The following is a 19,482-nucleotide window of genomic DNA, read 5'->3' as shown; positions in this document are numbered from 1 at the left end:
ATTAAACTAATTTTGTCATATGTATTGTTCCTTTATTCTTTATGTTTTAATTACAAAAATTACATTTAATTACATTTGTAATTACAAAAAATGCAAATCTATTTGGTATTTTTTCTTTATGTTTTTACAACATAAATGTTTAAATGTTGTCATTTTTATATCAAATAACTCACAAAATATTTTTGTTGTTGTTGTTTTTAAACCAATCCCAGACTGTCTTGCAATGTGTATACCTCAACATTAAGCCTATCTGAGTTTGCTGACACTGTACAAAATGTCAACAAAGCAAAGGGGCAAAGATTTTTCTGGAACAGGTCATATTGTTCCTGAGCTAAATAACTTCTCTATTTTGATTAATAAAGCTTAGTTTTCCAGGGACAAAGAACTTTTTATGAGCTTAGAAATGTGTTGTATAATCCATACATTTTTGTTCATCTCTGCTTTCTGTTCAGTCCTTCAACTGTGTACTACAGTCAGCTTACTTAGTCATTAGGAAAAACTGCTTGTTTAAGTCTAGGTTTTCTTCATTTGGAATATCAGCATATACTCCTTAATGAATAATTATACACGTTAATTTCCACAAACACTGAAGACACCTATTTTTTATATTTCTTTTTATTATTAATTCTAATGGCACGATACTGTCTTAGAATACTTTTTCTTTTGCATGAAGACTCAGTGAAATCAGCGGAAATAAAGAAAGCATACTATTTAGTATGAACAAGAATCACAAAGCCAAGGTGAAATTAAACAAGTAATTATTGACAGAAACAATGGAAGAGAAATGTTTCATTAGTTATTTATTTTAAATATTCTTCCTAGTATTGGAAATAACAAATGAAAAAATAGGATTTTTTACAAAATAGGTACTTTGTTACCTGAAAATTTGGACTATGATTGCATCTTCCCCAAAGGATCTTTTTTTTAAAGTATGAATCCAAGAAAATAGAACTGTAGCATAAAAATCCTGACAGAACCTTAAATACAGTGTTGCAACTGTGACAATATTACATGTGCAAAGAACTACCAAAGGCAATAAAAGAAGTTGCTAATATAAATTGCTTTAAAATGGAAGATAGGCAAGTATTTAGAAAAAAATATTATGGGGGTAGAAATGCTAAATCAATGTAAGGATGTGCAAGTTACAGAGCTGCTATGAGATATACTGTAAAATCTCAATGCAGCTTTATTTTTCCTTAGCGCAAAATGAAGTTATTACCAGATTCCATGCCAAATCTTACAGATTGTCATGATAAAGTGATAACAAATTGACATGTAGCATGTCAAGTCATTGAATGGAGCTTCCACTTTCCTATACAAAATAAAATGACTGACATTTTATGTTAATATCTTCTGATCTTTTTACAAAGGTAGCTGTTGGATATTTACTTCCTACAGCCCTGAACTGCAATAGGAGAACTTCTGACATGGCCAGCAGAAAATGTGTAAGCAATAAGCAATGCTACTTCACCAATCTTGCACATCTTTCTTTGAAAATTTGCAAATCTTGTATTTCAATGTTCATATGTAGTGCCTACAGAAAGAAAAATACTCATAGGTAAATTTTGCAGTGCATTCCTTTTAAGAAAATGATGTAGAAATAAATATACCATCAGCTGAAAAAAAGAAAAAGGAAGTTGTTCCGTTATATCTCACAAGAGTGTTGTATATAATATTGAATAATGAACACAAATATGTAAATAATTTTTATTTAAAACAGAAAACTTGTTTTGAAGAGTGCATCAAAATGTAAGTAATTTTGATATTATCCTTTTTTCCCTAATTTTAACTGTGGGTTTTTTTAATATTGGAATTTTTTCAAATGAGGCTGTTGCACAAGGAGAAAACCATGGCTATTAAGATGACGGAGGAATAGAATGTCATTATACTAAGAAACAACTACAAAGATTTGACTTGTTTTATTAGGGAATAACAACAAAAGATCAAATGTTTACTGTTCATAAACACTTTCAAGGGGAAAAATTCCAAGACTAAAAAATAATCCCATAAGCTAAAGAAACAAGTATACATTGCTAGCCAAAGAAAAATTTAAGTTGAAAGTGAAAAGATTTCTTACTATCAGAAAAGTAAGGCACAGAACATCATTCTGATGTGAGGAGTGTGGTTGGAAAGGACAGGCGGAAAAGGAGTAGGAGGAAAATACTACTGACAATGTGAGCAATGTGACTGAGGACTGTAATAATCAGGCAGGAATTTCCTGCCTTGTCCTGTCTTGTTATGACATGAATATGTTTCTTGAATCACCATTTGCTAGTATGTATGGATTCAGTGAAGGAGAGCACTTGCCTCTAAAATGACTGATGAAGTGTACAGAAGCTATTTGTCTTGTGGAGGTTGAAGGGAGAGTATTACCTACTACTGCTTCTTCCAACTTCTCTTCTGTGAATTACCCAGGTTTCTGAGCTGACCTTGAGTCCTTCTGCAGGCATGCAGCCAACCTAAAGGGTTTTCCAGAACAGAAATGCCTCAGAATATAATACTGGCGGTAAGGAAAATTTTCTACAACCCTCAGTTCTGCAAATAGAAGAACAGTTCCTAGTTACATGCCCCGGCACACATCCATATACCATAAAGCCCTTTTCAGTACAAACACACACTTGAATCCAGCAGGGTTTTGAAATGCAGAGAATTTTCACTGCATTTGATGGTGATCGGCTTCAGTTTCAAATAAATGAACCAAAACCTGAAAATGTAATCTGACAACTTAGGCAACATGTCAGATCTGAAACACTGTCAACAGGCTGAAAAGTACTTCTGACTGATGGAGTGTTGGGATAAACCTTATAGGAAAGGTTCTTCAAATTTCCTGAATATCTGGATTCTTTCTTACTGGTTCTCATCTGTTAGAATATAACATGAAAACATAGAATCTTGCTTCAGGCAGTTAACAATGATATACAAAAATCAATGATGCTGTGGAGAGCATACTCACATCAGAGAGAATGTATTTCTTTCCTATTTCATTAAATGAACTCACTCAGAAGAAAGGAAGGGATGTAGCTCTTCAGACATTTCAGGCATCTTCATTTAAAAAATATGAAGAAAGGGAAATTTCATTCACTAGATTTCTTAGTTGTCTTATACACAATATACCCTCTAGATGACTCTTCAAATCAGCTTCAGCTATTTTTGCAAAATTTGTTTTCATAAGAAATTGACAGGATGGGCTTTGGATATACTAAACCATTTTTCAGTGTCTCTGGAGTCACATTACTGGCTGACATGGCTTTATATGACATCAAAATTATCCTGAGACTGCTGAAACTTGCATTTCTTTCCCTCTGAATTGAATTAAAAACATCCAACAAATGAAAGAATTATTTCCATGCATCAGTTCCTATATTCACTTTGTAAAGATTATTCTAAGCTCCCCTACTTCAATGAATTCTAGCTAAAAGAAGATTTATTATTTCAGGTCTTTTTTTTAGGCTCATCTATTTTCTACTGTGATTGTTCATTGTCCTTAAAATAAACCAAGTATTCTGTTTGCTACAGATTTACTCTGAAAACATAATTTTAAAATGGTAAGGGTAGTATAAGCAAATAAGCAGACCCAAGAGTATATGCTAGTCAAGTAAGCAAACTTCATGGTAATGATATTTTAAAACACACTGAAGGTCTTTCTTCCCTAAGAGTTCTTATCAATATGCTTAGAAGTTCTGGCTGTGGATGGGGGTGTCTCTCTTGCAGGTGATGAGTGTATAAAATTATTTCTATAGAAGTAATATGTAGCATATTTTGAAGAAATGACAACAAGCTCATGGTTAAGGTTTTCTGTGAAATACATAAACTGGTATTGCTTGCTTTGTTTTTAATCAGTTATGAATGTTTTTATTGACTTTGCTAGTTTTTAAGTCTGTTTGTAGACACATCTGTTCCTTTGCAATCTGGTTCATTGCCTATACTCACATTCCCTCCAGATCTTGTGTATTTTTCTATAGCATAATTGCAAACAAGGCTCTGATGAACTTGGTGCAAACAGAAAATGCTTTTCATAGATTTGTGAAAAAATGCATTAAATAACATTTGCTAAAAAGAAACTGGAAAAAAGATCCCATGAGCTACTCTTCCACCCTTTATTCTCTCCACATCTATTATTGAGCTCTCAATACATGCTTGGAAGGAATGGGGGAAAGGGCAATTCAGTTGACATTTCCAGTAGCAAAATTATACTACTTTGTTAACACTATGAGAGGTGATGGTAAGCTTATGTCATGTCCTTCCCTTTTGTCCTGGTTTCAGCTGGGATAGAGTTAATTTTCTTCCCAGTAGCTGGTAGAGTGCTATGTTTTTCAGTATGAGAATGTTGATAACACACTGATGTTTTCAGTTGTTGCTAAGTAGAGTTTAGACTAAGTCGAGGATTTTTCAGGTCTCATGCCCAGCCAGCAGGAAGGCTGGAGGGGCACAAAAAGTTGAGAGAGGACACAGCCAGGACAGCTGACCAAAACCGGCCAAAGGGATATTCCATACCATGTGACATCATGCCCAGTATAAAACTGGAGGGAGTTGGCCGGGGGATGTGGATCGCTGCTTGGGAACTAACTGGGCATCAGTCAGAGGGTGGTGAACAATTGCATTGTGCATCACTTGTTTTGTGTATTCCAATTCTTTTATTATTATTATTATCCTTATTATTTTCTTCCTTTCTGTCTTATTAAACTCTCTTTATCTCAACCCATAAGTTTTACTTTTTTTTCCCTGGTTCTCTCCCTCATCCCACTGGGTGGGGGGGAAGTAAGCAAGTGGCTGCATGGTGCGTAATTGCTGGCTGGGGTTAAATCACAACACCTTTCAGATTTTGTTTTCCTGAGATCAAGTTTTACTTTGATTTATTGTTGTGATGGTTGCTGTCGACCCCTTAACCAAACTAGCAGTAGTTTGGTACAGGGTCCAAAGTAGGTAAAGTCCTGAGCTGTAGTCAGACCAAGAACTCCTCTAGAAAACCCACAAAGGAGCAGAGTGACACAGTGAACATCGATGCACATAAGCTTGGAACACTGATCATGTGATTAACACATGAATAGCAGGTGTTTTTTCCAAGACTCATTTATGAAGGAACAAAGAAAGTTCTGGGTACAAGGAGTCTCACACATACGTCTCCCACTGTATGTAATTTCACTACAAGCCAACCACCTTATCCCATAAATATGACAGCATAAGTGAGCCTTGGAAGTCTCCCTGCTAGGCAGTGTGGCTGCATGGCGCCTATGTCCCCTTGAGCTGGGATGCTTCTCAAGGTCGCTTCTTGAGGCAGAGAGATCTTTAACTAATGACAGATCATTGGATGAGCCCAACTTGAGTTCTCCCTGAATTGCAACTGGACTGCATGCCAGGCAAATCCCCCCTTGAGCAGGAACACCTCTCAAGGTTTGAGTTTCCTTACCTTACAGAGAGTCCCCGTATTCACAACAGATCCTCGGTAAGTGACTGAGAGCGTGCTGAATCAATACTAATGAAATACATTTAGCTAATTCCATTGACCAAGTCTGGGAGTAAGTCTGGATCCAGCTGCACCTAGACTCCTCTCTGAGAAGGAATTTAGAAAGAAAGAAGTCCATTCTGAGCTTCATGACTCAATGGGAAGTTTTTCTTACCCTTTGTATCAATTACATTAGACATAAACCGCTGACCAAGTCTGAGGGGAAGTTTGGACCTAACCACACCTAAGCTCCATCAGGAGTTTAGAAAGCAAGGCGGTCCACTCTGAACCTTGTCACACAATGGGAGGGTCTCCCTTACCCTTTTGCATCCCTGATTTCTGTGTAAATCATTCTAAATTGATTCTAACTTTATTTTCCTTTGTATGTTTATTCCATGTAGTAAGTAATAGAGTGAACCTTGCCATATTTCTTTGTTAAGTTGCACTTTTATGAATTTACATTAAAATCACTTTTGCTAATACCTTTGTATGATCCTTTAAGTGATCTAAATCACTCATCTACAACAATTATATGGCAGACATTAGCACATTGTTTCATACTTACATCTAACTACAGTCACTGCATCAGCATTCATAGCATGTTTAAGGACATGTGTTATTTGAAAGATATAATGCTGTTATACCTGTTAATGTGCTGCATGATAAGCTATACTCTAACTACCAGCCAGCAGTTCCACTCACAATTTATATATTTGGGGGCCACAGTGTCAGTATGGAAACAGCCACTAGACCGGTGACCCGGATCAACATTTTTCACTTGAGCCATCCAGAAACACATTATCACAGTTGATCTTAATTGAATACTGGGGGCAGGCTTGTTTGTTTCCTGGAAAAAAAAAGTAGAGTGTATTTCTGGTAAAGAATCAGAGAGTTGTTGACATGGTTTGGCCTTAGGGACAGATTCTCCACTGGCTGCTAACTTCCCTTCAGCATTTCTTCCATCAAAGTCACTGAAGACCTAGGGCTTGTTTTCCCTGGCAACCACAGCATCTGGCAGAGATATGGCATATTTGTCCCTGTTTGGTATACCCTAATAGTTATGCCCAGGGATCTACTAAAGAGTCTTTTCAACTTCATTATCACTAATGTTTTCAGTAGTGGAAGCTCAGGAAGGAACAAGAATGTGACTATGCTATATAAACAAATTCATGTTTGCCACATGAAAATTTCTCTGGTTTTCTTTCCTTAATGTTTCGCTCTTTCTAATTTCTTTTGTCTGTGCATTATAAATCTGATCTGGGAATAGTAATATGGAGAACATGCAGTTTTTCTTTCAGTTGGTTGAGCTGTTTCTCATCTAGTTCTTGTAAAAATCCCTAAACTGTTCTAAACACACACACAAATGCACTTCCAATGCAGGTCTCCTAGAAATACTAGCTTTTTAAAAGATGACATTTCCAGTTACATTTTTGGTAGTAAATAAAATGAACAGGCAACCTTCCTCTGTGCCAAGGCCATCTGGTACAGTACAAATTTTAGCCATTCTAGTAAACTCTTTTACTGTCCCTTCTCTATTGAGAATGATTCTGAATCCATGTTACCTTATGAACTAAACATTTTCGAATGCCAAGCAGATTGTTCGTTGGCAGGGTTCAAAACTATGCCATGGATGGTACTAACAACTTAAAGAGCATGGATGATTGTGTGACAGTGTTTGGGACCATATCTGGTCTTTATTTACTACTAGCATAAGTATAACCTTCATATCAGGAGGTATATAACCTATATACATATCAGTAAATATAGACAGGAAGGAAGGGCATATATAACTCTTTTTATGAGTATGATATAAACAATCAAGAGAAACAGGTACCAGTTATAGTGAGAACCACAGTTATCACCAGCTTGATGAGGACATGCACTGTTTGAAAACACTCCCTTAGCTAGTGTTTCTAGTCAGCAGTCACTGTGGGGCTCCTGCTAGCAGGTAAAATTAACATAGCTATGATAAGAGTTGTTCTTAAGTAAGAAAAGTATTATTTCCCTGGTCCTGAAAAATGAGCAAGGAGGGCTAGAAAATATATCAAAGCCATTAACATTCAGTCAGAATGTTCTGGCTTAGCACACTACCCTGGTAAAAAATGCAGACAGGTAGTCCTTAATGACTACTGTGGTTAGACAGGTAACCCGATCGGAAGATTTCGTGGTGTACGGAAAGGTAGGGCCCCACCCCCTCCAGTTACGTTAACCAATAGCAGCTCAGTGGTGACGCAAGCGCACCGTGGCTATATAAGGAAGCAACACGGGGAATAAACGCTTTTCGCCATCCACCACATTGGTGTCCGTGTGTGACTAGCCCGAACGGCCTGTACGTTTTGCCGTCGTGTCTTCTCCGAACCGGGTCGCCTTGCCTCACAAGAGGCAACATAGTGGTGCCGAAACCCGGGAGGACGAAAAATAACCGCGCCCCCAGTACACGGGAAGGCGCGGCCGGGACATCGGGAATCTCAATGGACGCGAGAAGACGGCCGGAGCGGCGGGACTGACTTCGGCGGGGAGGACGCTCCCGTACCGCCGGGATGGAAGCTCTCGGCAAGGTAGTTTCGCAACTGCATAAGCAGTGGGGGATTGACTGTAAGGCTAAAGACTTCGAATGCGCGGTTACAAGATTGCTTAAATTAAGCACCATTGAGCGTCCCGTAGACATTCTTCACCCGGAGTGTTGGGACAAATGTACGAAAACGCTTGCAGAGGACGTAATGTGTTCAGGGTCCAGCAAGTGTCTTAAGAGTTGGGGGAGGGTTACGCAAGCATTGCGAAAAGCATTGCAAGAGCAAGAGACCTGGAAAGCGGCCCAAAGTTGTTTGAAAGTTACTCCTAAAGTGGGGGTTGGAGCAACTACTCAAACGATGTTTAGTGATTGTCCTGCCGATCCTGACCCACCAGCCGAAGACAAGGATTGCCCGCAATCGTTGTCTCGGTCCCCCAGTCTTACCCCCAATTTGGCCGTAAAACAGGTTCAGCGGCAAAAATGTGATAATGTCGATGTGCGCGAGAACGCGTTTAACAACGAGGGTCCCGAGGAGGTTTGCGAAAGACCGCCACCGTATGCGCCACAAAATGGCGCCGGCGAAGAGGGAGAGGGGCGGGGCGGCGAGCCGTTTCCCGCCACAAACATGTGCAGTCAGGGAAAAAGGGAAAAGTGGGAGGAGATCGCGGACGGAAAAAGGGAGGGGAGCCCGGGGCCCAGTCGGGGGGCGCGTCCCAAGGCATTTCCTTATAAGGAAAGAAACTCCCCGGAAGGGAGGCAGAGAGAGGGTGGGAAGAAGCCTGCCCGCGGAAAGGGGAGAGGGTGGAGCCCAAACAAAAGATACCGTAGCCCGGAAGTCTCGGACCACTCGACTTCCACCTCTGACTCGGAGGACGACGGGGGTGGCCGGCGGCGCGTGCGGGATGCAAAGCGTTATACATCCAGCCCAAGTTCCGACTCGGATAACGAGGAAATGCAAGCAAGCTCTAACAAACTTAAAGGCTTGGCGTCGTCATATATGGTCAAGAAAAGCTTGCAAAAATCTACGTCGCTCACAGATTGGAAAAAAATTCAAAGGGCGTGTGCCGAGTGGGCCCCACCCACAGCGCTAGCTTTCCCGGTCAGGGAAATAAACAGCCAAAAGACTTACTCTCCGGTTAACCCTAAAGACATACAAGCAATCGTTAAAGAAATTGCGGAAAAAGGAATAAACTCCGCGATGGTTTCCACCCTAATTGACAGTGTTTTTGGCAACGATGATATGCTCCCTTTTGACATTAAACAAACATGCAGAATGATTTTCGATGGCGCAGGGATGATAGTATTTAAGCAAGAATGGGAGGATAATTGCTCAAATATGCTGGCCAAGGTTGCCGGGGACGACCACCCATTGCGAAACTCTAGCCTACAGCAGTTAATGGGCAGAGACCCAACAATGGTCACTCCTCAGGCACAAGCCCAAAACATGAGAGCCCCAGAAATCGCGGCTACAACTCACGCAGCTAGGGAAGCCATCTGTACCACTTGCGGGATAGTCGCTAAGCCAGCCCCGTGGTCTACCATAAAACAAAGTGAAAGCGAAAGCTTCACCCAATTTGTAGACCGTCTCCAAGCTGCCGTAGACTCTTCCAACTTGCCAGCAGAAGCCAAAGGCCCAGTCGTCGCCGACTGCCTGCGACAACAATGCAACCAAACTACCAAAGAAATTTTGCGATCGGTGCCACCAGGCTCTAGTGTTGCGGCAATGATCAAGCATGTGGCAAGGGAAGAGCATCTGACCCCAATTCACGCTGCAGTGAGCGCTGCCATAGCCGGAGTAATGGCCGTCCAAAGTCGCCATGGCCACAGCCAACCAGTACCGCCTGATCCCCCACCCCAAGGCAAGCCGAGAGGACCATGCTGGGCTTGTGGCAAAAAAGGTCATATCGCCAGAGAATGCAGGCTAAAAAAGCAGGGAAACGGGCAGGGGAGGGGACCTGCAGGCCGCACGAGGCCCCCTCCCAGCTGGGATATTCGGCGGCCCAGTTACGCGAACCCTGCTTGGGGCGAGCAGCTTCTGAATCCACTACCTCCTCGAGAAGCCACCAACTTTATGGCCCAGCCAATGCCTCCACAGCAGTCGTTCCACCAGCCAATGACCCAACCAGACCTAACTACCTTCGCAACTTCGAAGGACAAATTGGAGACCAAAACCTTCGAGTGGCCCTGGCAGTACAATGCGATACCCCGCCGATAATATGGGGAATTTGCCAGCAGTACTTTTACAACTCCAACATAATCCCCGGTAACAGCCCTTCAAGCCACTTTCGGCTCAGTGATACCGCAATCAGTGTTCCCTTCCTGATCGACACCGGCGCGGATGTAACAGTCATTCCGCAGACGCTTTGGCCCCCAGGCTGGAAGTTAGAAGATGCCCCCACCGTAGGCAGAGTAGGAGGAGTTTCCATCGCAAAGAAAAGCGTTGAATTAATATCAATAATCCTCCACAATAAAAGAAAGCCCGAAACAGAAGTCCAAATACATGTTTACGTTCTTTCAAACGTCCCACCTTTGCTCGGACGAGACGCTCTATCCCGGCTGAACGTCAGAGTGACAAATTTACCTTAAGGGCCACTGCAGCATACCCTCCACCTCCAATCAAGCTAACCTGGAAATCGTCAGACCCGGTGTGGGTCGAGCAGTGGCCCATCCCCGAGCCTCGACTGACAATCCTCCTTCAATTGCTCCAGCGAGAATTAGAAAAAGGGCATATCGAGCCATCTACTTCCCCGTGGAACACACCAGTGTTTGTTATACCGAAACGCAGCGGTGAAGGCTTTCGTCTGCTCCACGATCTGCGTGCTGTCAACAAAAAAATCCAGGCCATGGGCCCAGTACAAACACGACTACCCGTTAACTCCTTCGTTCCTACGAACCAACCTTGTGCGGTACTCGATATCAAGGACTGCTTCTTCTCCATACCCCTACACGAACAAGACAGAGAACGATTTGCCTTTTCTGTTGTGTTCCCTAATGGTCAGCAACCCAGTTTGCGATTCCACTGGAAGGTTCTTCCCCAAGGAATGGTTAACTCTCCTACCATATGCCAAATTATTGTAGGCCGAGCCCTAGCGCCCGTTCGATCAGTGAACCCAGAAGCTACCATTATCCAATATATGGATGATATTCTCATTGCAGCTCCAACGTCAGACCTCGTAGACACCCTCGTGTCAGCAATCTCCAAGGTTCTAAAGGCCAACGGCTTTGAAATAGCTGAAGCCAAAATAAAAAGAGGTCCTTCAGTTACGTTTTTAGCTGTAAAAATCGCCAGCTCTCATGTAACACCCCCGGCAATTAAAATTCGCCGTAGTATCAAAACGCTTCACGACGCACAGCAGCTAGTAGGATCTTTGCAGTGGCTGCGCAACGTCATCCTCATCCCACCAGAAGTTATGTCCCCACTGTACGAGCTTCTTAGCGGCAAGCATCCATGGGAACAAAAGACCCTCTCAGACAAGGCCACGCGCTCACTCGATTTCATCGAACGACAGTTGTCTACAGCGGTCCTCTCCAGATGGAATCCAAGCCTACCATTGGACCTTTACGTCCATTTCACCAAAGAGGGAGGAGTGGGAGCACTAGCACAAGGACCCCCTGATACAGCTAAACCAGTACAATGGATAGCCCTCGGAAAAGCCTCACGCGCATTTACCCCGGGAGTGGAGTGTCTCGGAAACCTCATTATGAAGGGCAGAAAACTTGCCCTAAGTCACTCGGGCTTCGAACCTGCAAAAATATACTTACCTTTCCGGAAACAAATCCCAACATCATCAGTGGCAGTCTCAGAGCATCTTGCCTTGGCCCTTTTGGGATTCGTAGGAGAGCTTTGTTATTCCGCAAAACCCCCATGGACTCAGCTGTTAGCGATAGTAGATATCGACCTTCCACAAAAGGTCAGAGACCGACCACTACCAGGACAGACCGTCTTCACCAACACTTCCTCCACCACCTCTACCGCAGCCGTGGTGTGGCAAGCACAAGAACAGTGGCAATGTATCAAAATGACAGATATGTCGCTGTCAGTCCAACTATTAGAAGCCTCCGCTGTAGTTTTGGCGTGTGGGCTGTTTCAATCTGAGCACCTTAACATCGTAACAGACTCCATGTTCATTGCCAGACTTTGCCAAGCAATGTTCGGACCAGGCATCTCAGCATCCCCTGCCACAGCCATGATTGAAGAAGCACTTTTCTCACGTCAAGGTACTGTGTCAGTTATACATGTCAACAGCCACGACCCTGTCAAAGGATTTTATCAGATTGGCAATGGCAAAGCCGATGCCGCAGCAAAGGGACTCTGGACACCGCGAGACGCGCGACAACTGCATGAGTCACTGCACGTCAGAGCCAAAGCACTCGTCAAAAGGTGCGACATCTCAATGGCAGACGCCAGGCACATAGTGGCCACCTGCCCCCATTGCCAAAAAGCACCCCTGTGGTCCAGCGGAGTTAACCCCAGAGGTCTTAGGGCCTCGGAGATTTGGCAAACAGACTTTACCCTCTGCCAATTGTTAAAACCCAGAGTCTGGCTCGCCGTAACAGTCGACACATATAGCGGCATGATTGTTGCGACCCAGCATGCGAAAACGAACTCTAAAGCGACAATCCAACATTGGCTAACCGCTATGGCATGGCTTGGTATTCCAAAACAAATTAAAACAGATAATGGCACAAACTTCATTTCTAAGTCGACTCAAGGGTTCGCCACAAAATGGAACATCACCTTAAAACAAGGCATCCCCTACAATAGCACAGGACAAGCCATCGTAGAAAGGGCGAATCAAACTCTAAAATCTAAGCTAGAGACCCTAGCCAGAGCAGAAGGGTTCACCAACAATATCCCTCCACTGGAACAACCACGCTTATTAGCCACCGCCATGCTAGCGTTAAACCAATTTCCAAGGGGAGATCAAACACAGACCCCTTCCCAAAAGCACTGGGCCACCGAAGCCTTAAAAGAAGGTCCACCAGTTAGTATCAAAAATGAGCTAGGAAATTGGGAGTCAGGATGGAAGTTAGTCCTGACAGGTCGGGGGTATGCAGCAGTAGAAAAAGACAACATTATTAAGTGGTGTCCTTTAAAGTCAATAAAACCTGCGTTGCGTAACGAAACTAACAAAACCTCTGAGTTTCTTTTAACAGGTCTGCAGCTGTGATTCCTCTCGTCAATTTCACATTTCACCACCAGAGCGAACACCGTCGATCCCGCGACAGCATCTATGCCTCTGTGTCTCCCTGTTCCTGAGCTTAACTTATACAGTACAGGCAAGATCGGACATTCACCCCTATCAGCCATGCACCTGGACACTCCGCAACCCTACAGACGGTAGAGTAATAGCACAAGTCGTGTCTAACACCCCTAGTTTTATTGTTAGTCTCAAAGACATATTTAACTTTCAAGGAGAGAATTGCATTAACTGGCAAACATATTGGTGTCCCGGTTCCAACGCCAGGAAAAGCTACTGTACCTATCCCGGTTATTGGTTCTGCGGATATTGGGGCTGTGAAACTATCGTAACCAGTAATCGGTGGAAACCGCCCAAGAGAGATAACTTCCTGTACATAAGCTACTGGCCGCCAGAATGCAAACAACCCACCTTTGCTGTAGACGGGATGGTTAGTGAAAGGGGAAGTTGTTCCCACTTAAATGTACCTTAACTCCCTATCTGAAGTGGCGTTACAGAATAGGCGTGGACTGGATCTCCTACTTATGCATCAAGGAGGTCTATGCGCTGCCCTTAATGAAGAGTGCTGTTTTTATACCAACCATTCAGGAATAATTAAAAAATCTATGGCAGAGCTCCAAGAAAGGCTGGAGCGACGCCGCAAAGAATATTCTCAGCAAAATTGGTTTAATTCGCTCTTTACCCAATCCCCCTGGATCGTCACCCTTATATCTACTTTGATGGGACCAGTTATCGTTATTGTTCTCACGCTTATAATCGGTCCTTGCCTTTTAAACAAGCTAGCTCAATTTGTTAAAGCCCGCCTAAATCAAATTGATGTTATGTACTTAGAACAAAGACAGCTTGTTTAGCTATAACAATTCGCTTGAAACGCATTATAAGTAACTAACGTATTATAGTTGCAGTTTTGCGTATCTGTCGGTGATCTGTCTTTGCTTGTTGTTACTAACACAGTTATATAAGTTTATTTGTTCATGGAGGGGGGGGAAATGTGGTTAGACAGGTAACCCGATCGGAAGATTTCGCGGTGTACGGAAAGGTAGGGCCCCACCCCCTCCAGTTATGTTAACCAATAGCAGCTCAGTGGTGACGCAAGCGCACCGTGGCTATGTAAGGAAGCAACACGGGGAATAAACGCTTTTCGCCATCCACCACATTGGTGTCCGTGTGTGACTAGCCCGAACGGCCTGTACATTTTGCCGTCGTGTCTTCTCCGAACCGGGTCGCCTTGCCTCACAAGAGGCAACAGACTACCTTCAATATTTACTTTCCTGTAGGCTGAAATGGAAATAAAGTTGGCTTGAAGTACAAGGTTCTGTAAGTATGTGTAAGCATTGATATATTTGAGTAAAAGGCATATATTTACAGCAGATGATCTTTAATCAAGGTTAGTAATTAAAAATCTCTTCCAGGGTTTGCTCATACAAGTCATCAAAACAAGAAATTCAAATAAACTGTTGATTATATGAGTATTATTACATCTTTTTTCATAGGGATGACAAAGCGTTAATAATGCTGGCATTCTGAATTATAGTTAAATAATATAATTGTTGCAAGGTGTCTTAGAAAAATACTTATGTTTTGTTCTTTTCAGAAAAAAACAAGGTGGAAGCAGACTTCATACTTCCATCAAATCTATCTCCCCTTTACTGTTTTGTTTCTTACTTTGTTTTTAATTATAATAGCTGGAGACTAAAAAAAATGAAAACTGAAATTCTAGAGACTAGATAAGACATTCAGAAACATATATGTGCATAGGCACTTAGGCTAGGATTTGCCTGACTAAATATAGAGGTGTACTTTCCAGCAAGTAACTTTCAGCTCCCTTTATAATCAAAGAAAAGACACAGACTTTTCTGGGGAATATTTCATCTCATTCCAATTAAATACTTCTAAATTAACTCTAAATCTTCTACTTCAGGGTAGAAAGAAGATGAGTCGTTTATTGATAAGTCTTAATAAAGATACCCCAGACTGACTAGCTCACATATAAACATCTTTACTTTGAGCATGTGCATTTGATCAGATGAATCCTACCCTTGTTATTTTTAAATCTTATCCTTACTGATGTTGAAAGAAATGCCTTGTGGAAAAGTGGAACTGGATTTCTTTTCTTTTTTTGCATACTTGTCTACTAAAATGAGCTTGATGATACAGAAGTCTGAGAGATTTGGCTGGCTGTGATAGGTGCTATGACATAACTGTGGTGGGTGAAGCTCTTTTGCAAATCTTACAGATACATTAGAAGGAAATCAAGAACCTGCTGAAATAAGCTAGAAAATATAACCTCTACTGTTGTTTGGGCATTATTTTTTTTTTACAATAGCTTAAGCTTCATAGTGACTTCAGTGATTTGCATACTGAAAACAGAAAATGAGCAAGAGGAAGCAATTACTTGTTGCATGGGGGAGAGAAAGGGGTGGAAATGTTCCTAGTTTTATCACAGGATTAATTCACCATTAAACACAGAAACATAAATTTGATTCCATGTTTAGTGATGTGCTTATATTGAACCAGGTAGAGTGCATAGTTAGATTTTATGGGAACATCTAAAGTAGGATGCAATCTGCTAGAAAGCAGCAGAAATGATCAGAAGGCTAGAAAAAAATTACTTACAGTGAAAGATTATGAAAGTAGCATTGATAAGAGAAAAGAAGACTGAGGACTACACATGCTAATGGTTTTCAATTGCATGAAAGGACATGGAAAAGAGATAGGAAAGAAAATTCTCTGCTTCCTGTTCATTGTGAATCAAACAAGTAGGATTAAACAATAGGATTAAACTAAAAATGTAGTTTAGAGATTAGAATATAATTATAGAATGATATGGATGGTTCAGCACTGCTTTTGAGGGTAAAAGAAGTTCTAACATCAGTATTTAATCTTTTTTAAGTGTGTTAGAAATTTGTTTACTGAGAATGACATAGATAGAGTTGATGATGTACTGCAACAGTTAAATGTTCTTTAAGAAGCCTGTCCTGGCTTATTTTTCCATTATTTTAATGTACTTCTCTAGAAACTCTGTGAAACTGTTCATTTCTTTTTCTCCTGTGCTCCACTACAGTTTTCATCTGCCTTGTTTTGCCTCAAAATTCAAAGTAGCTCATTTTATTCTTGTTTTAAGGTTAACTTTCATTTTCTTACCCTCACAAAACTGATTGGTAGACTGACTTATTTACAGGTATAATAATATCAAGTAAGTGTTTTAATTGCTCTCCTGCAAAAGTTTCTCTTGGAAATCTGACATAGTTTATGTTCTCTAATACTGCATATCCTTTCCAAGTTTCATAAATATTTCTAAAGTATTTTAGTTATGAATGTCCCATTTGATTAGTTTTTATATTTACTCTTCTTCACTTTCTTCATCTTTTTAATCCACCTTGTTACATTGATTGGTTTTACCTGGACAATTGCGATTTTTTTATCTCCATTATTAGTAATTCTAAATGGAAACAAACAGCAGTTCAGTATAAGACATTTCTTTCACAAATACATGTTATTTCTACCAATCTGTAATTACATATAGGCCCTTGAATTTACCATGAGACTCTTAAAATTCAAAGAAACATTACATTAATGAAGCATGTCAGCATACAAGAGAAGAAACGCATAAACTAAGCCTGGGAGTTAAAAACACAAATCTAACAAGATCATTGGGTCCTTGCCACAATGAAATTAATAAAAGTTTTGCTCTGGGCCTTATAAAGTCAGAGTTGAATTTACTATATTTTTAGTATATGCTTGAATTTATCAGCAAAATTCACCCTTACATATCTGCACAGCACTTATTTTAAGGCAACAGAATTATATGCCCGCTCAGGCTAGTGATGAAGTGAACATTGCCAGTTTTTAGTTCTTGTTCATTAGCTCACCATTAACTAACTCTTGCCACTTTGCATGTTAATTACTAACCTTCTAGCTGATATTCAAGCATCTGTTAGAAAGATTTTCTCCCTCCATACCAAAGACATAAAGTTTTCTTTTCCCAGTAAATCAATTCTTTCTTAGGTCTAGGACAAAATCTGTATAAGGGAAGAGTCGAGTTAAATGTATAAACAAGAATGTCTGTAATGGTAAAAATATCTGTTTAAAGTATGGCAAAAACAAAAACCAAAAGTGAATCTAGAGCAGGCACATGCATTAAATCCTCAGATATGTAGAGGAACTTCAAGTGCAAATCAATAAGAAGCTGTGACCAATATGGAATCCTTTTTCCCTGGCACTGCTGACAAGCAGTACTCAGTTTTATACATAGAATAAATCAATTTTCCAGGAAGTAAAAGTCCAGCTCCAGGACCTGGATCTATTTTATCCAAGGACATATTAAAAAAAAATCATATTAAAAAACCACTGTATCAATCAGCCCCTGAATCACCCAGAGATGTAATGACATCTTTAAATTTAGATTTAATGACTTCTGAATAGGAAGCTATCTCTTACATAGAAATTATGGATTTGCTTCAGAAATTATCAGACGGAGTTTCTCACCCTGTATTTTCTACAGAAGCAGAATAAATTATCAATAAGAGTGCTTCTGGTTTAAAAACTTGTGATTCAAATTTTGATTGTTTGCTGGCTTTTAAGAGAAAGGACAAAGAAACCTTAGTTAGCAATGCTTAAAGTATTTGGAAAACTTAGCACCAAAAAAAATTACATGCAAACGCTATGTCGTGGTTTAACCCCACCCAGCAACTAAGTACCACGCAGCCACTCACTCACTTCCCCCATCCAGTGGGATGGGGGAGGAAATCGGGAAAAAAAGTAAAACTCCCGGGTTGAGATAAGAACGGTTTAATAGAACAGAAAAGAAGAAACTATAATGATAATGATAACACTAATAAAATGACAACAGTAGTAATAAAAGGATTGGAATGTACAAATGATGCACAGGGCGATAGCTCACCACCCGCCGACCGACACCCCGCCAGGCCCCAAGCAGCAACTCCCTGCCCCCCCCCCCCACACACACTTCCCTGTTCCTAAACTAGATGGGATGTCACATGGTATGGAATACACTGTTGGCCAGTTTGGGTCAGGTGCCTTGGTTGTGTCCTGTGCCAACTTCTTGTGCCCTGGCTGGCCATGAGAAGCTGAAAAATCCTTGACTATAGTCTAAACACTACTGAGCAACAACTGAAAACATCAGTGTTATCAACATTCTTTGCATGCTGAACTCAAAACATAGCACTGTACCAGCTACTAGGAAGACAGTTAGCTCTATCCCAGCTGAAACCAGGACACGCTAATTTACAGTATTGAAGTAAATGAATGGAAAGAAAGTCTTTTTTTTTTTTCTTTTTTTTGGCAGGGTTTGGTGAGTTCTCCCAAGGATGATGAATTACTGTAATTAAAGTAATATAGAGCTGATTCCCACACAACATCAGTGTAAGCATTAGACTTCAAGGAAAGACAATGGATATTTATGAAAACTAGGCTTAATGCAGCCAATTTACACACACTGTGGACTTCCCATCTTTTTGTTAGTCCTGCTGACTATGTTCCCAGCTTCTTTGCTAAGTAATTTTGCCTGGTTTTTTATTATAAGTGATTAATGGTTTTTTTTGGTTCCTTACATGAAAAAAAAAAAAAAAAAAAAAAAAAGGAAAGAAAAAAAAAAGAACAGATCTGCTGGTCATCTTTGTTGTAACATATGCACGTTCCTGGGGAATAATGTTTGCTGCTTACTTGCTTACTTAGACAATGTCTGTCTCTGGGATGAACACTATTCAGGAACAGACACTGTAGCAGAAGACTCCTAGTAGTGCTACCTTCAGTAAAAGTTCCTGAGGAGAAAGATGGATGGGAACCTAATTTAGAAAGTTTAGAGTTATATTCTTGTCATCTGTTAATTAAAAATGTAGTAGGGATTTTCCTTCCCCTATTCTTTGAACAAAGTGAATGAACTGGACTATGGGTGATTTTTCTGAGATAACACTTCATTTGTTTGAACCTGATACTGTCATTTTGTAGTTGGTTTACTAGACAAGAGTTCGGAAGTACTAAAAATATAAACAGTCTGAATAGAAGACAAAATATCAGATTTCTCAGGGAGATTTAATTTATTTTCTTATGCTATTGTTTGCATATGAGGGAGTCTTTGCAAGACAAGATATGGGGAACTTTAATTGCCTTGGAGTCCTTTGATCAGTATTTCACCACTTAATAAACATAACCTAAAACTCTGATTATGGGCTTAGTGAAAATTGTTATTAAACTGAATTTTTATAAAAAACATTAAGTTTTAAGGAAATTTGTGTTGTAATCATAACCTGAAATGAAAACATTTTCATAAACTAAATAGAAACTTATTCCCCATCAGTCTTGTA

The sequence above is a fragment of the Accipiter gentilis genome, chromosome Z (genome assembly GCF_929443795.1).
Source record: "Accipiter gentilis chromosome Z, bAccGen1.1, whole genome shotgun sequence".
NCBI lineage: Eukaryota > Metazoa > Chordata > Aves > Accipitriformes > Accipitridae > Astur > Astur gentilis.
This window is presented reverse-complemented; position numbering follows the sequence as displayed.